We start from the raw sequence: 27,734 nt of genomic DNA on the forward strand, positions 1-27,734 counted from the left end.
GAACACGATGCTGTCTCTATAATTGCGACGGAATACCTACGTGCATACGTACGTATGCTGGCGCGCACTACACGTCGCTCGCTACGTACGTTCGGACGAGTCACGCGCAAAATAACGCCGCCGCCGCCAGTTCATCGTCCGAGTCATTCCGCACCGGAAATATAATTACTTCTTCTCTCACGTCTAACTGACAGATTCCCCGCGAGTCGCGGGCGCGATGGAAAATTTCCGCGATTAGTACGCGCCGTCAGAGCTCGTGACATGGACGTTCGGCTGTCGGCGCGATTCACTCGTCGGCTTGTTACTTCGGGGCGAATTACGGCGAATGGAAAGTCCCGCGATCGCGAGGCGCGTCTCGCGAATCTTTTTCTCCTTCTTCCTTTTTTTCTCCCCTTTTATTCCAGCGGGCGTCATTGAAAATCGCCGCCGAAGCCTCTCGTCGAAGCCGTCGCTGCGCGCGAGACCACCGTTCGAAGGCTGTTCGCGGCAATCATCCGCCCTCGATGGCTCTCGAGAAGTCAATATTGAACGTGGCACGTCGTTCGACCGGATGTACGAGAATACGGATGTTCCGACTGTAACTAAACGTTTGAATCACGCTATTGAAACACGCGTCGAAATCGAGTCGTGGCTCCTCGCGAGGAAAACGGGGTGACTCTTATAGACGCGATCGATGCGACGGCGCGCTCGGGAAAACTGTCGGGTAGCGAGTGTCGATACCGTTAATATAACGGTCTATATTTTGCGACCGAAAGCCGAGCCGATTGATTTCGGGGTCGATTCCAAATGTACGAGCAAAGAGCACCAATTAGACGAGCCCGATGCTACCAACGCGAATGTTTCCCCGTTTTCTTTTTTAAGGTGTTTTTAAGCGATCACTGCCAATTACTATACTCGCATCACTGTCATAACGTCGATATTATTATCGTCTCTTTCATGGATATTTCACAATCTGTAATGGTTGCGAAAAAGAATTGAAATACAATGGAAATGTCGCCCGTCAATTGTTGACTTCGTTAAACGATAGTCTCGAAATTTTCATGACAAATATCTGCTCTATTAAATATTCCATAAGTGTCAATATATATTCCCGTGAAAATAACATCTAATAATACTCCAGAGAAAAGTATATCGAGCTTTTCTACACCAGTGTAAAGTGATGGCAAAGAATACGACTTCGCTTCATTTCACATCGGGTGCAAAGAACAACCGCGAAATAAGGACACGTCAAAAAATATTGATAAAAATAAGCAGTATCTCTAAAAAAAAGATTTCTTCTTATTCAACGTGTGGAAAACATTTTTCCGTTAATAAGAAGAAAATACACGTTTTCAAAGTGCTTTTATTCTGCAAATTTCAAAGATATTAATCCATCGAGTTCATAATTCATTAGAGTTTCCCAACAGACTGAAGAATCTCATTTCCGAGTTTCCGGAAGGTGTATTTTTGCGGATGACCGGTCGTTGCACTGTGACAAAGAGAAGGGATGGGGCAGGCAGGGAGAGGGAAGAGGGAGAGAGAGAATTCTTCGATCCCGATTGCATCCGCAACGCGTGTCGTGTGTCTGTGACAATTTTGATATCGGTCGTCTATCGACCCTGTCGCTAGTCAACAGCCCGCGACTGCTCGCTGACAGGACTGCGACTCAACGTTTAATCGCTGTTTATCCCCAAGTGGCGATGCCGCGAGCCATTCCCCGCTGTTTGACGATAACTCGGAGAGGCAAGCGACGGGCTCAAGTCACGGCGTCCATTACGTTAAATCACGTACGAGAGCGCACGTGGAAACGTCGGGGCGCACGTAAGCGGGCTCCAATTTATCAGCGGATGGTTTATTTACACGTGGGTTCTGCCGTTACTGCGGTCCCGACGGGAGGAAAGAGGGCGGGCTTCCTTTCATCTGCCGGATGTTCGGACGGTCTCGCGACCAAATTCGAAAAACGTCATTTAATTCGTCGCCGAGGACATTTCACTTTCTGTGCCTGCCTGTCTGTCCGTCCGTCTGTCTGTCTGTCTGTCTGTCTGTCTGGCCGACCAACCGCCCGCCCACCTGCTCGTATGCCGCGTCTCTTCTCCGTGTGTCCGCTTTTCCCTCGTCCTCGCTTTTTGCGGACCGCCGACTGGTCGACCAATCGCACCACACGTCAGGACACTACCGTGCGTATCGATCATGCGACGCGTGCAGATCGCCCGGAACGACGGACGATGGGAAAATCGAGATTTTTCCCGATACCCCGCGCGCCACGCGGCTCGCTTCAATTAGAGCTCGCGGATGAATGGTACTTGCGAGAGAAAAAAAAAGAATGGACAGACAGAAAGTTCGCAGGCGAGGCTGGAGCATGATACTACGCGATGGGATCGTATATACACGCGCGCGCAGAAAGGAATCACACGTGGGAGTGCGCGCGAGCGAGCAGATTGCCGTAACTGCGCGCGGAATTTTAGAGGGGTCGAAATTTGCGACGCGCGCGGAAGCGTTGGGTCCGCCAGCGTGGAAAATGAACGCGTCTGATGTGCATTACGCGATTTTTTTATGCGAGACTGACCCCCCGGGACCACGTCAAAATATTTCTCGCGGTCTGCGAGCGATAAACTCGTATCCTTTCCGTCTCTTAATCTGTCGCAAATAATCGAGAAACGATCATTTAACGATGGGAAAACAACGTATCGTCCATAAAGGAGCTCCAGCACGACGCTATTCAGCTCGGATCAACGATATCTCAACCAAATTCTTCTATTTTCGCGTCAAGTTGTCGCGTATTCTCGGCGCGGAGCTTCCGACGTCTTTTCACCTAACACAAAGTCGAACACGCCCGGGTCGCTAATTCATGAAAAAACGGTAATAGTAACTCGCTCTTCACATTTGAGCGACAGGCGCGATAATGACCGACAATAGCGGCGCCGATGCCATAATATCACTCTTGTCACATCTCCTTTCGGCCGCAGCTCATTAAACTCTCGCTCTCCTTTTTCGCACCTGAAAGCGTGCGGAATCTTGGGACGCGATGGCGACGGTGATACCCTGTCATAATTCAAGAGTTCCACGACTGAAAGGCGCACGCAAACGCCATAACGCCCTTGCACCCCCTTCCCACCCTCCTCTTCTCCTCCTGAAAGCGTTCACGTCGCGATTCACGTTTGGTGGTGTTGGCGCCGGATATGGTCTTTCAGGTCGCCTCGAGCCGGTACATTTTTATTGCAAAATTAAATTTGCATTTCGGACAGCGCGGAAACCCCGAGGCGCATCCGCGACACAATAGCGCGGCCTAAGAAGAAGTCGAGGAATCGCGAGATCGGTCTGAGAGAGCTCTCCTACGGTTCTTCCCTTCCTTTGGTCATCTATTATTTCGCGAACCGGGTTCCCTCGCGAGAGTCGCGGGACTAAATTTTCTATGCTGACTGGACACGTACAAAAAAAAACATTTTCCGCCTAATCCACCATACGTTTTTCGCCACTTTGCGAACGTTTTACGTCAGACTGAATCGGTGATGTGAATGCTACGAGCAAGATTCTTACCATACAATTAGCGTTAAATGATATGCTCGTTATGAGCTTCGTTAGTGTAATACTAAAGTGGAAACGAATGCAACATGATACACCCGTAAATATATAATGTAGCACCATGTACATGAAACAAGAAAAAAAATAAGCTCTCTGGTAGCCGATTTGTAATCTCGATTAAAGAAAATAGAATAGTGAGAAATATACTCGTCACATCTAATGCCAAAGAAAGACATTAGTACAACTAGAGTAAACTCGGATAAGATGGGCATACTTTTTTAAAATGCAATACATTTCTTCTTATTATTTCTTAATAGCATTTGGCACATTACTTCACTGAAGCCTACATAATACCATCAAAGTTAAAAGGAAAATACTTCAGTGAAATTATTTATTATAAAAATATCAAAACATGAGCATTAGCCATTTTATCTAAATGTTTAAGACAAGATGGATATAAGGAATAGATGACCCATATATATTTTATGTTCAAGATTATTTTATAAAATTATTTTATAAAATATTTTTTTATAAAATTATTTTATAAAATATTTTTTTATAAATTATTTTATAAAATAATGAAAAAAATATAATTTGATATTTTTATTTTAGTATAAAATATTTAATACATATTATTTGTGAAAAATATAATATATATATATAAAACAGAAACCTCTATTACAAAACTTAAATTCTAAATCCAATTTTTGATTAAAACATATTGCACATAAAGATATTATAAGATTTAATTATTGTAATATTGAAAGTAATTTTTGAAATATAACGACTTTTGTTTTATAAATTTTAGAATGATAGTGGGCTATCTTACCCAAAATGTGAGTGAAAGACGGTTATAATAGTACTTATAAACAAATAGTGAAAACGAAAATAAAAATGCATGTTATATTACAATTTACATACCTACTTTATGGATCTAATGTTGATTGCGATAGCTTAACTGTAATTTATTCGACGTTACAGCAAGTTTTAGTGGATACATAAAAAATTTTACAGGTAGTCGAAAATAAAAATTTAATATAATATTCATAATCTTGCTATTTCGAAAAATGTACGCATATATACTACGATAAATATCGATTATCTTTGTGACTGATTACACAAACGCCATGTTTTGCAATTATTAGAGAAATTACAGCCTATGGCCATCATATCCGAGTTTACTCTATTTAACAACCTCCAAATGCTTTCATTCTTGTTTCATTGTAAAATGGTCTAGCAACAACAGTCAAGGCATGGGAAGATGAAGATGCACACAAACATCTTATGCATGGAAACAGATGTGTTTAACAACTGTTACAGCAGGTAAAGCACTCTATTGACTTTAGTTTCTCTTTTGTATAAAGGCCGCATCCAAACTCTACGAAAGCTAACTGGCAATCATTACGAGTGAACGAATGTCGACATTTACATTCTGCGAGATGTCGTCCCGTTTGTACTCGAAGAGCAAACTACGTCCCTTTTGCCCTGCGCTAGCGTGTTTTGGCTAGCGGAGTTTCCAACGGGACCACAATTCTCCGCAATTTGGCAAGCATCCACGTTTACTACTTGGTCGATTTAGCATCGTTAAACTTATTGTAATCGTTCTTCGGTTGAAATAATTAAGCACTATTGCAAGAGTAACACCGTCTTAAATGACAGTCATCTCACGGCGGTGTTCTGCGGTGATGTTCTAACGAATTTCACGTCGCGTTACATTAGCGTGCGCATTCAGATAGACGAATCAGTGTCGTCTTTTTGCGTTGAATCTAATCAAAAATTATTTTGTAGGAGACGTGAAATATACATTAGAAAATAGAGAGAAGCTTTATTCTTTAACTCGAAAGAATACTGGGAAAAATATTCTCTCAAAATTGAAATACATTAATTCATTTAATTTGTTAAATGTCGGTTATAAATCAAGCATTTTCTTATACACTATGAGAGAAAAATTATTTAAAAATAAGAAATATTTATTCGGTGAGTATTAATGGCATGTTTACTTATATTGATAAAACATTTTTCAAATAAGAAAATGCACATTTCCTTAAAACCGTACTTTTTCATGAAAGCAATTATTTGTTCCACTTAAATAAAAGAATTTGTATGTATTCAAAAAAATATGTTAGCGCCGGATAAATGTTTTTTTTTTTCATTTTTCAGATATTTCTTTCTCAATGTTGTTTAAATAATTACGTTTAAAGACTTACAATAATCTGTCGACAAATAAATTTAACATCAGATAGATTAACACGGTTTCCCGCCACCTGTCGAACTTTCTGATCAAACAACAAAACAAACCAGATGTCTAGATTTAGCGTCAAGTGTGTGGTAAGAATATCGGGCCTTTTTCCTTCAGCCTCTCTCTCTCTCTCTCTTTCTCTCTCTCTGTCCATTGAGCTTACCCTCCGAATCCTTCTTTGACGTTCGTACATCCGGCAGGACGCGAGTCCAAAATCCGCCCGTGGGAAAGAGTCGCTTTTGCGCGCGCGTGTTTTCACGACTTAAGTATTTCGACGTTCGGTACAAAAGCCGACAGGCTAATCTTGTTTCGTGAGGACCGGCCGCGGCACAAAGACCTCCATGATATAGTAGTCACGCTATAAAGGACCTTTTAAGTTAATCTGCTGAACGATTTAAGAGACTCCGGTATAAATCACGGCGCTCAAAGAGTGCTCGCGTGCACGGCGGAGCAACGATTGACCAAATAGGAAAATCGCTGGCGGGACCGTCGCGCGCACTATTGGAAAATATCCACTGATTGTCGCGCGCGGCAAGCGGTGCTCGTCTTCCCGATGATAAAGTGAACGAGAGAACCGAATAACCGAGGCGCGAGAATTACGCACGTATGTGCGGTTGGCGAGAGAAGCGAGCGAACAAGTGAGCTAGTGAGTCTTGAAACGACGAACGGCTGTAACACGATATAAGTCGCTATCAAAGTACGTTTACGAGCTTGCGCCATAACTGTACGCAGCGCGCGCGAACTACGTAGTATTTAAACTTTACCTCGATACAATTTCAAACGGCCGGCAATTTTTTTCGTTCGTGTTATCGCGATAAATCTCCGCGATTCGTCGTAAACGTCAGGGGAAAGATTGCGATTTACTGGATCGAATTTTGCTCGTGAGGTATCGCTCGCGTGAGCCAACTTTTGCTGATGCAGATGTACGGCCGAGGAGTGCGAGTGTTGCGGAATTTCGAGCTTGTTGCCGCCGCGAGAGGGAAACTTTGCCGCGCCCGGTATCGAAAGCGCGCCGGCTGGCTGGCTGGCTGGCTGGCTGGTTGGTTGATTGGTTGGTTGGTTGGTTAGTTGGTTGGTTGATTGGTTGGTTGGTTGGTTGGTTGGTTGGTTGGTTGGTTGGTTGGTTGGTTGGTTGGTTGGTTGGCTGGCTGGCTGGCTGGCTGGCTGGCTGGCTGGCTGGCTGGCTGGCTGGCTGGCTGGCTGGCTGGCTGGCTGGCTGGCTGGCTGGCTGGCGTGCTTACCATTCGCGAAGACGAGGACGAGGAGGCAAAGATGGCTCCGAACTTTTCACTCGCGAATTCGCGAGGAAATTTCCAACGTCGTGTCGCGCCCCGTAAGAAACTTGACAGAAATTGGATTAGAAATTCCCAGGGAGGGTTGGGTCAATTTTCGTCACCTCGTCGTCGTTTCCCCTTCGTTGCGACGTCAAAAATCGCACCTCCAACAAAAATCAAACTACCCGGAAAGAACAACAAAGGGAGACTCGGGCCGTCTTATGGAAAAGGCAACGCGATCTGAATTGCGTCTGTCACAAACGCGCCACCTCAATCGAACTTACTCGTGAAACCATAAATCTCGTTTGGCGTAAGGCACACAGGTGCTCTCTTTCCTTGATCCGCGAGAGTGTACCCAAATTCACCGGGGACGTGGATCGTTCGAGAGGGACGCGATTTGCATTTTATAAACGTACCGTCGTGTCTGCAATTAATTGGAAAAATGTATCGTCAAAGTGCTCGCATACGTTACGTTCATCATTGATCGATTCCGCACCTTTCACGTCGCTCTCTACGTGCCACGATTAGCATCGATATTCCCTTGTTTCCGCACATCGATCACGAGTCGTTAACGCTGCCGCCGATGTGCAGCAGGAGCGCGTATTTGTGCGCGTGTATGAAGTATTTAGTAGCACTAACCGCGTAATTACGTCCCGTATCGCCGGTAGAAAGGCCCCCGCGAAGTTCTCGATTCAAAATTCACGGCTCAGCGCGGCGGTGCTCGATTAACTCTGCAAACTCCGTCGCCCGAGTTCCCTGGTCGCGCGCCCTGACGCGGCCGAGTGTTGGAGCGAATCGGCGAATCACGCCAGGCCGCGTCGTTAGCGCAACTAATGCCTCGCGTCACGGTGAGACGCCGCAAAAATGGCGAGCGGCTCTGCGGCGCACAATGCGCACACCATTGTCCCCTAATTTGTAGTATTGTGAAGGCAGATAAGACGTCATTACGTTGTCGCGAACAGCTGTCTAAACGAGCCGGTTGATTAGGTCGACCCTCGGGCGCGCGCGCGGGTCCTCTCGCGGCCGGGACCCTTAATTACGCCGTCTTCGTTCGGTAATTACGGCATACATTACGCGGGAATTGCGGGTATACGACAGCGAGACAATGCCGCGATGTATCTTTTCTACGCGATCTCCTCTCTGATCTATCGCGTATCCGCCATCCGAGGGCGCGTTAGAATCCGCGCGTCCGTGAATCGCGCTAATGCACGGAGACAAGAGTCCCTTTGTCGTCGAGAGGACAATGCCAGGACGTCCTCAAAGCGAGCGCCCTCCCCGCTTTCCGCCCGCCACCTCTTCCTTTACCTTCTCTTCTCTCTCTCTCTCTCTCTCTCTCTCTTTCTCTTTCATCCTCCTTCGAAGATGAAGGTTTCTCACGGTATTACGAATTATTTTGTTTTTATTTCGCGTCGCGTACGCCATAACGCATCCCACACGAAGCCCGAAACTCGACATTCTCTTCGAGGCAGCAGTGAAGATTACGACCGACGGAGTGATTGATGGCATTATTCATGGATTACCTTCGACCGTCGTCGAATCGCAAATGGGGCGAAGCGCGATCACAAGCCCCTTCTGTACGTGCATTACTTACACCGAGAAGCTAGTCGAGAAAGTTACGAATGCTTAAATTAATGTCAATTTTGAGCTACCGCAAGTTACTCGTGTGCATTCGTGAGACAGCGAATGCGCATATGCTGCCGACCAATCAGGAAATCGCGGAGAACTTGTAACGACGTCGGTTGTCGGCGTCCCGAATCAGTAAATGAGACAATTGTGTCTAATTACGACATGGATGTCACTCGTGAATCGCGCCGATGATTTTCCGACAGCGTTCTTCCTCTCTCCCTTCCCTCTTTCTGTTTCTCTTTTTTCCTTTTTTTTCTCGTCGACCGCGAACGCGTTCACAATCGGATGTTCGATTGGAACGAAAGAAATCGGATACCATTGCACTTCCTGTAATTTAGTTCACGAAGGCTTGGACGCATGTTATGTAATCTACGCTATACTTCATTGACAATAAATCGCTAAACACGTGACCGAACGCGACCATTAATCGCTCGAAATAGAGGCAATTCGAAAATGTAATTTCGTTGGGATTTCAGCTACGCGCGTTACTGCTATTGCTATTTGACAACTGTAGAATGTTCGAAATGTCGTTATGATGTCCAACAAATTGACTGGACCTCTGCAGTAACTAATTCACTAATTGTAAATTGTGACACGCAAATTCACTCGTTTATGTCGCGCGTATAGTTTTCTCTGTATGTTTTCTCTCTACGTTCTACGTTCTAACTCCGATAAATCAACCGTAATCGAGCAATTTGGTGGATATCTCTCTAAAGTATAAAAAAGGAAACAAAATGATATAATAAAAAGAGAAAGAAAAAGAGATGAAATATCAATCGTTTCCCAGTTACGATGCAAATCAGCGTTATATTTCACTATGTCTCGTTCAGCTTTCAAGTTCACCGGCAATGGTTATCAAACCGATAAAAACTAAATACGTCGATGGCCCAAGATCCCGGCGGAAATACGAATGTCCGAAGCACGCGAGCGATATTTCTCGTAAACGAGATAGCCGATCATTCGCCGCGACCTTTCTCGAGGGTTATTCGACGAACGGCGCGGTTCCTCGAGGAGGGCATCGCGCTCTCCTGGAGGGGGCATTTTTAACGTCTAGTCGAGACGAAAGGAAACCGAATATAGCTATACATCGGTTCTAGACTTCGTAGTAGGACGCAAAGGGAGACGTGAGGAATGAGTAAGGTGGAGCTAGCGAGCGACACGAGGAAAGGGAGTGCGGAGTGTGTAAGTGCGCCCCTTTACGTCTGCTGGAGGGATAAAAAGGCAAGCCTGCCGAACTTTCCTCGCACTCGAGCTTCGAGACGACCCTCGGGGCTCGTCGGTTGCGCTGCATTTACACCGGGGCATTCTCCGTCTCTCTCTCTTTTTCTCTCGCTTTCTCTCTGCTTTCTCAAAGGGCGCTCTCGAACGAGTACTCGCGTAGAAAACAATTTCGAGAATCTGTCGAGGAGACGATCGAGAATTTGTACGGGAAGAAATTTCGCAGGGAAAGAGAAAGACACGCAAGCTCTCGCCGAAATTGAAGCGCGAAATAAGTGAATCTTGCCGGATCGAAGGAAACAAACAATTCTCGAGAGGAATCGCCCAACGAAACCGAGTAATTCGAGAAAGAGAATGATTTGAGATTTATAATTAAAACTCGAAAATCAATCCGATTTTGTGATCCTTGATACGCTCACATTCAACCGAACGTCGACTTTCGTTACTTTCACATTTCGTGAAATTCTGCAGTAATCGACTGTCTGGCACTTGTGTGATTGTATCTTCGGCGATAAACTGAAATTAATTTACTGATTATCTCACAGGTGACGCGAATAAAAATTGTATGTTATTCAAAGTTGAATTAAACGTGACGAACAGCATGACGACAGTGCGTCGACAGTTCAGATGTACACCACAAGTCGTTCAAATTTCTCTGTAATTTAACGTCGCAACTTATCGTTCTTTAAAATGCAAAATTTCTCTCGAGAAGTTAAAAAGACTCGCTCTGTTGACGCCACGATGTCGCGCGGATTTCATTGCGCCTTCTTTTTGCGCACGTTAAGACGGAATTTCCGCGTAACGAGCTCGTACTCGCAATTTTTTTCGCATATACACACCACGAGTTTATAATGCACCGCAAATATTGTTTTACGTAATGGAAGACGCCGTGAGATATTTACCGGCTCCGCTGTATCCCATGGATTGTCAGAAATTACACCGCTAGACACTCGCGCTCTGCCTGTTTTGTTTGGGGATCAATATCCAGCTGCCGTTTCCACCACCAGCCCTCCCCCCCCACCCAACCTCGCCCCTTCTCCCCCTCGTCCCGTCGAATTTCTCGGCAACTGTAAAGGCCATGGGGGTTGCGATCGTAAAGTCTAGAAGAAGGTTTGAAGCTCTTTGAAGCTCGCTTCCAACTTTCTGATTTCCTCTCCCTTCGCGACTCTGTCTCTTTCACCCTCTCTCATCCCTCTCGAGCACGTCAGCGATAATTACAAGCCACGTCAGTGGCTTAATTACTTACTTAATTACCACCTAGCGCGCCCCCTCCCTCACTTAGACTTACATGACTTTTCAATAAACAGCAATCTTTTTTTGCTGTTGTTTCCCCGACATTAAACTAACTTTGCTCGTTTTTGTAGCGAGCATCTCCAATTCTCCGTTTTTTAAACTAACGACTAAATAGCTGTCACGCAGTCAACAATTGATATTGTTACGAAAATTGATTAAAAAAATAGAGCGAAGGGTTTTTTTAACTGGAGCGAGGCACAATTTTTTTTAACAGAAATTTGAGTTTATCTTTCGTTAATATTTTGTATCCTCCCGATGTTGATTCTTTTAGTAAATATATGTATCGCGTTGTATTTTGTATGTTGTATTCGCAGTTGCTCTTCACCATCGTCCAAGAGATGCACCGCGAAACTGTAATTTAAGAGACACGGATAGATATCGGAAGTATACGGAGGCTTCCAACTTTAATAAAGATATCGCTTGCTTTTTTTCATCTCAGAACTCGAGCGTTGCTCGTGTTGGAAGGAATATCCATCGAACTGTCATAAGTTTCGCCGATCCGACTAACTCGCTCCTTCCCTCCCCCTCCGCCTCTCTCGTCTTTCCGCTTCTTGACTTATACATAAAAAAATTCACTAAGACGTCTGATTGCCGTTGTTAATTACACCTTTGGGTGCTCGGGGCGGTTCTTTCTTCTTTCTCAGCTTCCAATGTTCCATTAATCAAAACTCGCTCGAGTCTCCATGCGTTTCCTCGCGTTTCGCGAAAGAAATACGAGACGGTGTTGCGCGACCGACAGAAGCAAACGTATCTTTCGTGTAATTGACGCCGAGGTATGCGGCTCTCGATATTAAATCTTTGAGCGAGGTCGACGTTAATTACCGGCGCAACACACTGCCGTCAGATTAGTTTTCAAGAAGAAAAAATAAAAATGGAAGCAGGAAGAAGTGGTAGCGAACGTGCTCCACTTTTCGAGGCTCGATACGTCGTTTAATTTTAATTCGTGTATCTACGGATTACGCGTGTTTTAATGCCTTTAAAGGATCCCATCGAGATTCATTTCAAGTTACATTTGTTCTGTCTAGATGGTACATATCGCTTTTTTTAACACACTTCATATCAAATATGCGCGGCGATAAATGTAATTATAATATGCTTTAAAAAATTTACATCATCAGAGACAGGAATTGTGCAGTCTAGCCGGTCTCTTGTTTTTCAAATATCAAGTTATTAATCACGACGGTTTTAATCTAAATATTTCCCAAATAGCTACTTCACGCTCCGGAGCTTGATTATTATTATAATTAGTCTCTTCCACTCGACGACGCGTATTTGACGTTTAAAGATTTAATGAAACCAACCGACTATGAATATGACTACGATATGAACGATTCACATTAACGATCCCGAGGATACCGTGAAAATGTAGATCAACAGTCGTGACATAATCGATACGTCTAGTCGACACATTTCGCAATTCTTCTTTCCACTACTCTCTTCCTCAATTAAGTCTAGCTCGCCACTTTCGTAGCATGTCTCGAAGAGGGGATACGCGTGTTCGTGCCCCGCACGATTCTGATCTCGAGCCTTTCCAGTGCGCTGTTTAGCAATTACGGGTCGATACGTCGGCCGACTTGGCGCCTAAAATCGCGAAGTTTCGTTTTCCGAGATCAGCACGACCTAATTAATTTTATTACGTCCCGCGCGCCAAAGTATAGCGTTTCCACGACGGCGCCGCGGTGTGTTTGAAACGTCGCGAACGAGAACGAAGCGAGACCGATCAAAACGGCGATACGTGGCCTGTATATCTCGAGCGCTTTCATCTCGACTATAAATTCCGACCATGCGATTTTTGCAAGTCTAATTCGCGTTCAATCGCGGCTGATTAAGACGCGGTGATGCCCTTGACGTCCGAAAACTAAAACGCGACTGAAAACGTTTTCGAAAAACGAGATGAAACGAGAAAAACAGTCATGGCTTGTGCGCTATTGATTCAAAAAATTCAAGTTTAATGGAGCGTCGATGCGCATTAACGACCGCTCGATGGGACGCAAACGTGACCTCGCTGTCGTTCTCTTCTCCCCCTTTTTTTTTTTAATTTCCGATAGCCCGTTTTTCAAAATTAGTTCGGGCTGACTCGACAGCTCGCGTTTCGTGCGAACGCTCGACCGAAGTAACGAACTTTGGCATAATTGACGGGAAGCGCGCGTAAAGCACGGTTTTAACCGTAAATCTTTGGACGCGCAATCGACATTCGTATTCCACCACCACTGCTGCCGCCGCCGCCGCCACCACCATCACCACTACATGTACAGCTTCATCCACTAACCAGGCCGTTGCCCTCCTCGCGTAGCAGCGCACAACGTATCTCTGCCCTTCTCGTATCAAACCCCTCTTTAGTTTCAATCCCGTTTGCAGCGAGATAACGATGAACGCGACTAAGGAATATTCTGAATTGGCCGTAATTTCCGCGCGCGCATTAAACGTATTTCGCGCAGCATTAATCGGCTTATCTCGAATTCAATTTGGGAGCGTCATAAATTTCCAACGAATCGCGGAAACGAACATGTCGCGGTTACGGTATCGATTTTAACAAGATTCGCGGAGTTTCCGGGGTAAAATTAAAAAAATTTTTTCGTACACACCACGAACAGTGTTGGCAGATAACTGAATTTGACGCGCGATTGCGGAGAGTAGGAAAGAGAGATATCTAGGGAAGTAAAATTCGCCGCGCGCGTAGTGCGACCTTTTTTCACGATCTCCTGATCTCTCGCGCTCGAACGAGACTCGACTGAATCAGACCTTTAAAATCGCCAAACAATGAGCTCGCTAAGCTCTCCGCTGTTCATTAATAACAATTGTTAACGTCCAACAATCAACGCGCGCTGCCTTGAATGAACCGACTGAGGGCGCGGAACCGTGTTTCAGCGCGCGAGAACCTAAACATCTCAAAATTGTTTCCAAACACTCTTCGTGAAGCATGCTCCTCGTAAAATAGAGAAGTCGCGTTGCCACGGCAAAGTATATTATCCCAGCAAAATGGGATTCGACGAAAACGTACAACGCGAGGGCCGGCTCTTCCGCGAGACATTAATCCGAGAAACTAAGAGAGACGCGAGGAATATGTATGACCTTATTATATAACGAAAATCCAGGAAGAGGCAGAGAAAAAAAAAGGGGAAAGACACATAGAGAGAGAGAGAGAGAGAGAGAGATGTACACGGTGTATATCGGAAAGTAGGTTACGAAGAGACGTGCTTTCTTTGCTTATTCCGGTCTTGAATCCTTGACGCGCGTCGCGCGACGTTACGCGTACAGTTGAAATATAAAACGGAGGTGGGACGAGAGCTTGTGCTTACGTGCGTATTAAATCATTTCGTACCGGTAAACTACGTCGCTCTGTCTCCACCTCGCGTTGTTGCATTACGGCGACATCATTAAAAAGTAAACAAGCAGAACGCGGGCGGGGACAATCTAGGGAAGAAAAAAGAAGAGAGTAAAACGCGAGAGGGGTGAAGTATCATTCGAGGGGAACTCAGAAAAGGGGTGAAACTTAAGTTAGCGTTGTCCCATTAATTTATTGTCCAAGAGTTGGAAAGGGGGGGATTGTATAACGAGGAGGCTGCCGAAATCACGACGAGCGGAACCAAAAAAGTTTTTACGGGCGAACCGGTGTCGGTCGTGTCGGAAGTAAAAACGGAAATAACTGAATACGAGGTGCGCCGTATATCCGTAAAAATACGGAGAATGAATCGTAAAAGCGCGGCGCGTACGAGGAGGAGGCAAAAATATAAAACGGCTGAAAAAGACGGAAGGACGAGAGGTCGGGTAGATAGATATACCAGATGAAGCAGTGAGGGTAGTAAATGATGAAGGGAAGAAAAATGAAAATGGCTAGGTGAAATGGAAGGGGTGAGAGGTGGGTTGGGAAAGGTTGAAGGAGGACCGGCTGGCTCGATAAGTTTTAGAGAGAGAGAGAGAGAGAGAGAGAGAGAGAGAGAGAAGAGACAAGGAGAAACGGAATGAAAATAAAAAGCGAGTCTGCGACTGCCATTAATACATTAATGCACGGAGTTATTTCCGGAGAAAACTTGGAGCGCGAAACTTATGCATCCGCGATGGCGATAGCGCGTTACAATAATTACTTTATCGTGCTGTTATGAATAACTATCTATTTTTATCTTGTTTCTCAGGACTATCAACAACTATCAGGTGTCAGTTCTCGTTTTCTACAAATGCTCACACATCTCGTATTGCCGCGTACAAATCCGCGCGTAATGATCTTTCTCTCTTGTTTGTTTTCCCTTTTTGTTTACAAAGCAAACTCACAAAAACATATCTATGGCGATAATAACGATGCGCACGGTTAACCGCGAACGCTTGACGACAAGAGTCGACCGAGAGAAATCATATTGGCGGAATGTTAATGAGCGATAGTGAGTTAAGGAGCGGAACAGCGGATACGCGACGGACTATTTCATTAATTTCAACAAAATCACGTTGATAAACGGCACGTCGCAGATACCGTTCACGACCGAGGGGCCAATAAAGCGCCGGTCCATTAGGTCCGAGCGTAAAGAAAACACAGATAACTGCAGCGAAGTGAACATACGAGGGAGAGCGAGGTAAAATGTGTCCATAAATACGGCACAAGTCGGAACCTGGAGTTGTATGAGCTATAAAGAGCAAGCGAGACAATAAGCGGCGCAGTCGAGGAATCGGGCGAAATAAGGTGAAAAAGAAAAATCGCGCCGGCAAGGAAAATATACTCAGGAGAAACTCGGCAACGAGAGAGGAAAGCGCGCGAGGTGTTATTAATTTTAACCCTCAAATGGTGCGGTAAGACCAAATCTGATCGAGTCAAATAAAGCGTCGTTTCGTTTGCACAAATTTCCCGTATAATGCATATGTACGTATGTGTATTTTAATTCGTCTTTTAATTTCACGTTTCTTCGGTGAATATAAGCAGAATATCGTCGCGCCAACTTCATGCACCAGAAACACAGTACATTACAATAAACATCAGCGAAATTGTTGCGTACACATAGACGAAAAGGCGCCTACATAAACAAAGTACGGAGATCAATCTTCGCCGAATCTCACGAGATTTCTTCAACAAACATGCTAGCTTTTAACCCTTCATTTGGTTCATTTTGCTCTCAAGCAACATTGATTTCTATATACAACATATTAGAACAATATATATATTTATTTAACATTGCTCCGAAGCAACATCTGATTACCTGTTCTGTTTGTCATTGTCTCAGTAGTTTCGATTTTTGCCACTAGATGACCAAAATCGTTGAAAAAAATGACAATTTTATAAAAATTATATTTTGAAAACAATATGATACGTATATTTAGGAGATTTACTTTATTGAAACACTCAGGGATATTTTTCTTAAAATTTTTCTGAGTCTACCAAATTAAGGGTTAAATCTAAATTATTTTCCTTATTTGTCTCTCTTACTCACAGAGATCGCTAGCTCAGCATTGGATCCGTATCATCTTCTGCTGCATTCGAATCTGCATAACAGAACAAATAGTTTCGCGGGTTAGATTTCGAGATTCGGCTTAACGAACGAATGCGCATAGACACGAGTGGATTAGGATCCTTTGCGGTCGTGATTCGAGCATTCGTCATTCTGACGGCTATATTCCGGCTTTCGACCGCAAAGGGTTAAATAGAGGAGCGCAGAGAGTTTCTGAACCTACCTTCGAGCCCATCGTCCTGAGCCAGAACCGCCGGTGCTGCACCTCATATCTTTTGGAGGATATTGACTGCACCCAACGTGTAACTACGAGCTCTGCTGAATCTGAAATCTGAAATAGTTTTCCTAATTAATTACGGTTGCCAAGTTACACTCAGTCCTGCGGGTGACTTACTTCTCATCACTGTTAATTAATCTGGAAAATATGTCGCGCTTTTTAGATTAATCAACAGTGGTGAAAAATGCACAGCTTCGCGGATGGATGAAAATTTATGATTCTATTACTATTTCATTGAATCGATAGTAAAAATAAGTATAAGAGAGATCGACATAATACATCGCGGCATACCGGCATTGCGTGTACGGGAAAAAACGAAGAGAGCTTAGGTTATAAGGCACTTATATTATCTCCTGACGATCGTACATTGCTATTTTCAACACTGCCAACACGTATTTCCGCGCGATGTTCACTTACGACATTCAAAAGACGCGTAAAACACGGCGCGATGTCGATCGATGGTGCTTGCCTGACGCAAAAACATCAACGATGCCCGGGCAATGCATGACGTACGCTGGGAATGCGCACCGAAACGTAAACAGTGTCGCGATCCGACAAGGACGCGCTCTCACGGGTACAGCCCTCTCTCTTTTGCTAACAGACCGACGTTACCACCCGAGATTTGACGCCGCGTATATCTCTAGCGTCACTTGATCCACCCCTTTCTCTCTAATTACCGCGGAATTTCTAATTCCTGACTAATAAATCGCCCGCGCGATATTATTTCTTAAATGAATGAAAAATAATGAGAATAACAGACGCCTCGACGCGACAAGCATCGGTCGTACATATCGAGAAGATTACTGTCTAATAAAGTACTTACGATACGTCCTGGCAATCGCACATCGCTATTGTCAACACTCCCAACACTTGTTTCCGTATGAAGCTCACTTACGATAGACAAAAAATGCGTAAAATACGGAGCGATATCGATCGATGAGGTCACGACGGTTGCTTGATGCGAAAAGATCGAAATCCAAGATGGCTGCACGATTGATGACTGTGAATGCGCGCCAAAGCGCTTATCGCGATCCGACAAGGGCGCGCTCTCGCGAGTACACCCCTCCGTCGCTTGCGAGCAAACCGGCGTTACCGTCCGAGATTTGGTGTGTCGCGTGCATTTAGTCTGTTTTTTCCCTCTGATTATAACTAAATTTCTACTTTTCGATAATAAATCCGACGATCGCCCGATATTATTACTACTTGTCACGAGTCAAAGATAATGAGAATGACAGACGCCAAGATCAGCTCGACACGACAAGCACCGGTTATACATGTCAAAAAAAACACGTAAAATGCGAAGCGATATCGATCGATGTGTTAATGTCGCTTACTCGACGCAAAAACATCGACGGTGTCCAGACAATCTACGCGGAGAATGCATGCCGAAACGTAAACAGTGTCGCGATCTGACAAGGATGCGCTCTCATGGGTATAGCCTTCTCCCTCTTGCTAACAGAGCGACATTACTGCCAGAGATTTGGCGCCGCGTATATCTGTGGCGTTATTTTCATCTCTCTTTCCCTCTGATTACCACTGAATTTCTAATTCCCGATTAATAAGTTCAACGATCACATCGATACTGTTACTACTTGAGTGAATCAAAGATAATAATGAGAGAGAGATGCCTCGAGAGAGAGACTCAACAGTCAATTCGGCACGACACGACAAGCATCGGTTGAAGACATGGAAAACTAGGAAAGATTAAGTTATAAGATACTTATGTTATCCTCCTGACGATATCGCACATTGTTATCTTCAGCACTCTCGACACTTATTCCCGTATGAGACTCGTTTTCGACGGACAAAAGATGCGTAAAAGACGGAGCAATGTGGATCGATGTGTCAATGGCGGCCGCTCGACGCAAAAGGACGGTGCCCGCGCAATTAGTCACGTACGCGGACGCGCCTGTGATACGCGAGCGACCGCGCCGTGCGCGCGCGACCAATCGATTGTCGCGCGCGCGACGGATCGATAGGCGCGACCGATCGATAAATAGCTGTATTTAGAACCGATTTTGTTCCAACCTCTTGCTAGCTACTTAACAGTTAAATCATGTGTTTATCTAATTTGAAGAAAAAACGAAGACACATATGATTTGTTTGTCAAGTAACTTACCAAGAGATAGAAACTATCGGCCTCTAGTGCTATATAACCGAGTGTTCAATTCTTGCATCTGATCGTCATGCTCTTTTCGATGTAACAAATATACACCAATCAGATGCAAGAACAATTGCAGTACTGAATGCACCCATTGTGTTCGAGTTATCACTCTATCACTCTCTCGAATTTTTATTCGTGGCGATGGCTGTCACACGATAAACGTAACCTATGGAAGTAAAACGATAAAGTAAAAAAGCGAGAACGTGTTTTCGGGATTGATTAACAGTAATAAGAAACGCGTAGCCCCAGACACAACTGTAGCTAGTCGAATATCTGTGGTAACTATTGACCTATCGGTAATAAGGCATCCGCGGAACTGAGTTCCCAATCAAACGTAAGAACGAAGTGTATTTCGATGCGTACGATGTTGTGTTATTGTTTTGAAGGCTGCGTGACGAGTGCGTAAACATTCAGCCGGCTGAGTCGTGCTTGGAGATTGTTGCACGAGATATAATCTGATCACACATTCAACTATTCTATACACGATATCATAATATCAATTTCATTATTTGATGCATTCAAATTATTTAATAACATTTTGTGCATCGCGTCTCTATTGATATTAACGGATTATAATATTATAATAACACTAGTAAGTGCCAACATATTGGAGCGTTTATAAGAATTATTGAGAACATTGCTTAGATAAAAATCTAAAAACATTTGTATCGTTAAATATTGTATTCTATTAGAAAAACATAAGTATGAGAATGCGCGTTTCCGCGAAAATCTGGCTTCTCGAGGAATTCCTCGTATCTTAAAATCGACATTTCCTACTTGATGCGCTCAAGCATGTTTTATGGGCAATTCATCCTCTATCATCCTCGCGCGCGAGAAAATCCCAAGTTCAGGCGACACAGCGACCGATGAAATATTTTTCACATATAGTATAAAAATCTTACCGTCGCTCATCACGCCCGACGACGTGTGTATGTGTGTGTGTGTGTGTGTGTGTGTGTGTGTGAGTGTGTGTGAGGGGGATCGAGAATAATTATAAAATAAATCTCCAGAAGGAAAGCGGAATGAAGTGCGTTAATAAATAGGTGGAAGCTTGGTAGTACCATAAAGATGAAGCGACGGAGAAAAGCTATGAGGCGAGACGGCGGATGGAGGGAGAATTCAACGAAGTAGAGGCGAGAAGAAGAAGAAAAGGAGGAGGAGAAGGAAAATGAAGGAGAAGATGAAGAAGGACAAGAGAGAGGGAGTGCTGTATCGGGGAAGCTTTGAAGACGAGCCATTGTTTCTCCATGCCAGACCTGTTTCGAGACTAATGAATTGCATTATAGGAAATCCGGAATATAAATTAGGTTTCGCCATTACGTCGGCCAATAGATAACTGCCGGCTTTATGCGCCGTCTTTTCCCGCGAGCCGTCGAATTGCATTATAAACACGACGCGTACACCCGGCCGCGCCGACTTTACGGTGCGGTGATACACTTTCGCTATTACCGCGCAGATTTCGTCGATAATAATAAAGAGATTTCGGGCTTTATGACGCGGAACGTGGAAGCTCGATGATTGGAATTCAATCGGCGCGTTTCGATATACGCCGCGCGGCCCATGGCTCCGGCGCGAGATTACACAATTAAACCTCGTGCGCGAAATAAAATTTACGACAGATTTACGTAAAATCGTATATCTCGAGCGGACCGTTGAAAAACGTGCCGGGCGAATTTCCCCCGAGGTAAAATCGACTCCGAATCGCCTGGGGCGGAGGGGTGAGGGGAAATCCGCGCGCCGAGAGAGAGAAACGCCGGCGGAACGCATCCTATTGCACGCGCGCGCGTACGTTATCGCGCCACGACGGAGGGTTGTAACTCGATGATACTTCTCACATTGGTTTCACCAGCGATATCGGGCTTTCCCTTTAGAAAGCCATTTTGTCTAGATCGTCGTCCGCAGAGCGAACGCGCGAATTCGCGGCCGCGTGTCGCTGGCAGCGGACGTTTATTTAGCGATCACTCGTACGGCACGGCAACGGCACGGCACGGCTCGTTGAAAATCCATTTGCATCGAGCCGCTTGACGTGCAAACGGCTCAAGGCTCCACCGGCCACGCTTCTCCGCGACATGATTTTCGCGAGGCGATCGTACGGTCGTTAGCGCCTGACGGGATCGAGAGCTCGCGTAAAGTATGATTTATAGGAAAAATCCGATTAACCTGCTCTCTCCCGGCTCTCCCCCCTCACAGGTGCGTTCCTTTTCACCCGTGACCACCCGCTCCTTTCATTCGCCAGCACGGAATCGCCTTTGCTTCTTTTTCGCCGTCCTCGGGCACATTCTCAAGCGAATTTACACGGTTCATCTCCGCGATCATCCCGAATGAATCGTCCGATCCGCCTTTAACGGAAATTTGATTAGGCCGCCGTCTATTTTCGCGTCAGGATCCGATGTTAATTTAATATGTGACGCACGCGAATATCGAATATTTCTGGACGAAGACTCGATAACGAACGTGAGAGATATAAGTAAAGAATATAATGAGCATTTTTAATACAATGAATATGTTCTATTGATAACAATGTGGTACACAGAGAGAAAAGGTTTAATTGTTTGGCTTTATCAAATCAACGCGTTCTAGTCGAAGGACACAGAATCTCATGACTCATGGAATTTCGTTTTATATCAGAACATTTTTGTGTCAGAAATATCGTAATACGAAATTAAGATAAAGTTACATTATAAGCTGTATTAAGAGAACTCGCGTGCATAATTCAATTATCGGACTGTCATGGCGATCAGGTAGCGAATTGCGGATTAATTGGGCATGGTAATGATCTGTACATATTTGTATCATTCAAACTTAACACATCTTGGTCCTCTAATTACTCGTGATAAAAATGTACGAATGATTCATCGAGAGACGGGGTGTTTATTAGCCACGTTGTTTCGCGTACGCAAACTTCTGTGCGCGGAAGAGACAAAAGCCTGATGTAAAAACGGACAAATCCATAGATCCGCATGAGAAGATGTCGACTGTATTAATTTCGCTCACCCCTCCTTCCCCCCCGCGGTTTCACCGGGAATGAAATCTCGCCGGATCCCCAGCGCGCCTCCTCCCGGGCCCGTTCCGGGATTGTCGTGCCGCTTAATTAGAGTTTGCGAGATGAGACTTTTTTCCCCCGTGTTTCAATAGCGATTCCATTCGACGATTCGATGGCAATTAATCCCGAGCGGACGTTGTCGAGGAGCGGGCGGAAGCGCGGGCAAATAGCGGAGGACCTTTTATTCGGGGAAAACCCGATGAAAAGTTTCCAGTGTACTATCTGGATTCTTGCCGCTCTGACCCCGGCTCCATCCCCTCACCCGTCATCTCTGCGCGTCTTTTCGCGCCGAAAAACAACGGGAGATTCGGATTAATGAAAAATTGTCGTGTTGACCGTCGCGTCGGTCGTGCGAAACATCGACGTACAATTGCATTATGTCACCCCCGCTTGTTTCGCGCCGCGAACGGACGCAGAGAAAGAGAGAGAGAGAGAGAGTGTGTGTGTGTGTGTGTGTGTGTGTGTGCAAGAGGGTGTGGCAGACAAAGGGGTGAGACGCATTATGCGCACGCTTTTACCGGCAGCAGCGACCTGGTTATTACGTACCGCGAGTTCATTTATCAAATCGCGCGGATGGTGGGTTCTTGCGCGCGCGGCCGACCGCAGCCGGCTAAAAACGCAATTCGTCGGTAAATGCGCACTGTCGGCCGTCGCTTCTTATCGCGGACGATTATCGCGCCAAACGATGATTCGCGGCATTTTAATGACAACCCCGGACGAATCCCACACGTAGTCCTGTTAATTTCAATTTAATGGACTTCGTTGTGTGTCTCGTGCGAGACTAGCTTTCGTCGTCGCGTCGCGTCGATGTGTGTAATTTGACGCGCGCTATGAGTCTCCATCGGCGCGAATGTTTCCCGAGTGCCCGGTAAATTTTACTATAATAATACTTAAAAATTTTAGACAATAAGTAGCAGAAAGAGAGAGGGAGAGCCGCCAGGCTTTGTGAAGTCTATATTTTCCGCAGAGTCTTAGAGAATAACTACGCAAAATTTGGTCCAGATCGATCAAAAGACTCAAGAGTTTGAGTAAGAAACAGTCAGACATTCTGCTTTATGTATATAGTCATTCAGATAAATATTCCAGTGTATCGCAAAGTTGAAAGGTCATAATGCATTCCGCCGTCGAATTCCCCGTGTCCGTTGCGGAACATTTTGCGATCCCGCGGAGACGCGACGTTAATTTATCGACGCGCTCGGAAGCAACGCCGCGGAAGATCCTCGATCCATCCGTTCCCGTCGAATCACAATTTCAGCTCGACGTGTCGCGAGTGCCGAGCGTATAACTCAACGGCGAACGGATAATGCCGGCTGTGCCGCATTGTCTGCGCCCATCTCAGGATCTCGTCCTACAGACGCGATAACGCGATCTGCGAGGCACAGATTCCTCAGATTAGCTGGCTTCTCTCGAGACTAGATCAGCAATTTGTCTTTTACTTTTTTTTATACCACTCTTTTCAACTATACTAAGTAAATGAGCAAATGCAATTCGGACGGTTTAAGCGCATAGAATATTATAGTGAATATTTCTCCAGAATATTCTAATTAAGAATTTATATTGAAAATTACAGAGAATTTGTATGAAAAAGAAAATATGCAATATTCTCTCCACGTATAACACACTTAATTACTCGTGCGTAAATAAATAGATTATAATCCGCATTACCTGATTACAAGCCACGTTGATTACACTTATCATCCGTCATCTCCGTAATGAACACGAGGAATGATAGAATCGCGTCTGATTCCGCGCGTTGTGGACGCGAATTAATATGCAATTTGTAACGCGGACGCGTATAAAGCGAATCGAGTTAACCCAACGATATTCCCAACGCGATCGGATAAAGGGAGAGACGACGCGTTGCGCCATAATCGCCGTATTCGCTCCAAGTCAGAGGATTGCTTTATAAATATTTCCGTCGTGGCGCGTCAAACCACGATAATCTCGCTACGAAGTAGATGGGCGACGGTTTCTCTCATTAATATCTGGCACAGATAACGCAAAGAGTCACGGCTGATTAATGACGCGCGCGTTCGATGTCGCGCAAAAGGGGCCTCCAAGACGAATGCATTATCACGGCGACGTATTACGTTCCAACGTTACCCGCGCTCGGGATTAATCGGGATTAATCGATTTCGCTGCACTCGGCTCCCACGAGCGAGCGAGTGAGCGAGCGGAGTGAGCGAGCATCTCCGATTCGTTGCGCTGCTACCGCGAGCGGAGTGTAATCCGTGATAAGATCCACGATAAAATAAGATTCCCTGGGAATCCCTCGGCGGCGGAATACATTTGTGCCGCTGTCGAACGCCTCCCGGAGACATTGTCCTTTCCCGTCCCCTCCTCCTTCCCTCACTACGCTCCGTCGCGGGGTGGAGATCCCTTTCTTCCCTTTTCCATCGACGCATCCACGAGGGAAAATCCCGGCGATGGTGCGGCGAACCGCGTCGAAGAATGCATTTAAAAATTCCGGAGGGATGCCGCGTTCCTGTCGGGAGTGCGGGAGAACAGGGTGGAAGAAAGAAGGGCAGGGCAGAGCAGGGCCGTGGTGGTAGGTAGGTAGGTAGATAGGAAGGAAAGAAGAGGAAGGAAGGGATGCATACGTAACTCCACGCATAATCGCCGCGTCGAAATGCATCGCGACGGCAGGAGCACCTCTGGATTTAATCGCGTTGGTCTTGTCGCTACCCTGAGACATCCTGACAGGATGCGAGAACGTGCCTCGAGTCGACTCGAGTCGCTTTTGCGATCGTCTCTCCTTAAATCCCTTTCACACTGTCATCTATAAGTCCCCACGAGGGAGAAATTTTCCAACGGACTTTGACTGATCGCTCATGAAGCGGCGTGTTCCCGAGTCTTGAAGCAATTGATTGTTGCGCCCGATAGATACGAGCCTGATCGTTTGTTGTTACAACGAAATGCAAAACAGCCGAGGGTTAAGTAAAAGTAAAACAGGAGGGAGAACCATCGGCATAAGAATATCAGAACGGAGCATTTTCTTCGAAAGGAAGTGTTCTAATTGGCAGTGAAGGGTGAAGTTACTTCCTATGCGCTGCCGCATATTTTACTCGAATTGCGCCTGGAATGTACGTGTGCTCCCTCTAAGAATGACGTTTCGCGTGTATCATATTTTTAGTAGCCCGATTGTTCGCGATCGACCAAGAGACTGCCGTAGCGCGCGCACAAACGATGATCGCTCTCTCCCTCTCACGCTGTCGCGGACTGACGTAAGGAACTATTAATCAGGCGTAGGAATAAGCACGTCTGTATCAGGGACGCTGTCCACGAGAGAGCTCGCGATACCCATAATTAATGATCGATTATACCGATTGACCGTCGCGGCCGGCAGTGGCTGCTGCTCTCGCTCCTTCGTCCAAACAGAAACGAAGGAACGCGTCTCATTAATCGCGCTCCCGCGGTCGCTGTGCGACGGCCTTAAGGCGGATTTCGCCGTGGCATTAATGCGCGAGCACCTTACGTGGGACGCGCAAACACGCTCGGCTCGAAATCGATTCAGGAATGTCGACGTTCGATTCCCTTTTTATCGTCGATCGACGGCGCGCCGTTGCCCACGCAATACGCGTACGCGGGCAGACGCGAGTGCACGCAATCGCAATCGCGCACACCTGAAAAAGTAGCAACGACCAAGCAGATCGATAATTAAGACGTCGTTCGACTCTCTCTCTCTCCCCCTCTCGCGGTAACATAGCGGTTATTATTTCCCTCGCGTTTAAATGTCATCGACTGACTCGCGCGGAGACAGCGGACAGCGCCGATAGCTCATCCTTTGCACCACGCTCAATCTCCTTCTTGTTCCCTCAGCGTTGTCCCTTATTCTATCTTATATACGCTATTTTTCTCTCACGCGCGGTCTCTCGCACCTGCGCTCACCTGCGCTCTCGCTATCGCTCGCTCGCTTTCTCTTTCTCTCTCTTCCTCGAGAAAAAAGGAACCTCGATCCCATGGAGGTTCTACCTCGATATATCACGCGAAACGGCCGAAAAACAACGAGTTCGCGCACGATTTCTCGTTTCAATAGGAGCCCACTTTATCCACAACATTGCTCAGACGGGAAGTAGAACGCTAATTAAGTAATACTTCGATCGAGTAATATCCGCTGTTTCGTACTAATACCTGGACCTTGCGCGGCGAGATGCCCCGGCGGGTTAGCCCTCGTCCGCGAGCTTGCATGCGGGTACAGGATTAATAGCATTATTTCTACGGAATTTGGATAATTACTGGATGTCTACTTCGTGCTCTAAATTGCACTCGAGTCCCGGCGGAGGTTTGTGAATTTCGAGATAACGATTACTCGTTCGGCCGCGTGCGATCAGTGCATTCTATTTTCATCGCGCTACCTTCCACGCTCGTCCTTCACTGATAACGCCCTCCCATTTCTTCCTCCGACTCCTTCTTTCGCCTCCTCGAAACTTTATCGGACTTTTGTTTTATCGGCGTCGTTCTTTTTACGCCACGTCCGTTGTGTTTGCGCTCGTCTACGCGAGAGGAGACTTTCTTGCGAGAACCTCTCGCCTCCACCTTGTCTCCTTCTTCATCATTACGCGTGTATCCCCCTTTCCGTCCGTTCTCCTCGTCTCCCTTGGTACACCTTCTTCCATTAAGAAATAATTTCTATCCGCTCCTTCGTTCCTTCTCACCCCTACCTCTCTCTCTCTCTATCTCTCTCTATCTTTTTCTTCCTTTCTTTTTTGATCTTTTTCTCTCACTCTCGCTCTCTTCTTTCTTAACCCACCTACCGGCTCATCCTCGACCTCGCCGATCTTGCCTTTATCCGCGCGCGTTTATTAAAGCCTCTTTGTGCGTCGACGTCGGGGATTTACCGAGGCCGAATGACGCGCGAACATGCATCGCACTCGCGTTACCGCACCGACGCGAAATCACGCTAAAAAGCTCGCCACACAGCCGCGGGTACGGGTACGAACCTTAGAATTAACCACCACCAGTACACCGACACACTCGGTAGCGTCGTAATTATTGTTATTATTTCCCCGCCCGTATACCTACGGACGCCGAGATTGTAACATACTTGCCGGTACGCCGTGATTGCCTGTCTTAGGTAACGACTCATTACTCGGCCAGGGGTCGAATGCTGATCGGTACGAAGTGGACAGCCCTTGGCCTTTGCCTAGGATCCTTCCGGGCTCTCTGTCAGCCTCTGCGATCTATCCATCTCTGTCTTTCTCTTTCTCTCTTTTTGCGTTTCGTAAGATTGTATCGATTAACGGTGCAACAGATCTCCGAGACACACTGGCTTTTAATTAAGGAGTTTGACTCACCACGCGTAATTAACGGAACTTTAGTCGGATACGAAGAATTGACCTTAAAAATTGATCATCTCTCTCTCTCCTGTTTAACCGATACAATTTTTGAAATGCATGTTATGCTCGTGACAGATGTGACACTACCAGGCGAAATACGATGAAAGTAATGCATTTTTCTGTCGTCATTGAAGAACGTCAATTATCGTTCTAATGTGTATTATGAAATAGACGAACAGATGTTTCCCAAATTGCAGCAAATTACATGTCGGTCGGCTCGATTCACGCTGTTTATATTCTGGCACGACGCGTCGCGGCGCGACTTAATTAATATTTGTTAATTAAATTGGAATAGCGAATGCCTGCTTGCCGCGAACTCCGCTTCACTCGC

General features: G+C 45.8%; 1 protein-coding gene and 1 long non-coding RNA gene across 10 annotated transcripts in view; one reads left to right on the forward strand and one right to left on the reverse strand.

The window, feature by feature from the left end:
• LOC116850050 overlaps nt 1-19,319 on the reverse strand; it is a 77,011-nt gene extending 57,692 nt beyond the window's left edge. The window contains exons 1-4 of one of the 5 annotated variants that reach the window (XR_004379250.1): nt 18,581-19,319; nt 16,807-16,914; nt 16,566-16,617; nt 6,915-7,081 (exon numbers count right to left, since the gene is read on the reverse strand). This is a non-coding gene — a long non-coding RNA (uncharacterized LOC116850050). Of the gene's footprint in view, nt 1-6,914; nt 7,082-9,685; nt 12,733-15,117; nt 16,152-16,565; nt 16,618-16,806; nt 16,915-17,683 lie in introns of those variants that run through there. The other 4 variants (XR_004379251.1, XR_004379254.1, XR_004379252.1 and 1 more) reach the window with 4 other exon arrangements.
• The window catches only part of LOC116850048 (plexin-A4), a 300,999-nt gene that overhangs the window by 265,176 nt on the left and 8,089 nt on the right, over nt 1-27,734 (forward strand). The gene's annotated exons all lie outside the window — the stretch shown is intronic.

Source organism: Odontomachus brunneus, unplaced genomic scaffold, assembly GCF_010583005.1.
Source record: "Odontomachus brunneus isolate Ranch 3 - 2012 unplaced genomic scaffold, Obru_v1 Obru_scaffold_132, whole genome shotgun sequence".
NCBI lineage: Eukaryota > Metazoa > Arthropoda > Insecta > Hymenoptera > Formicidae > Odontomachus > Odontomachus brunneus.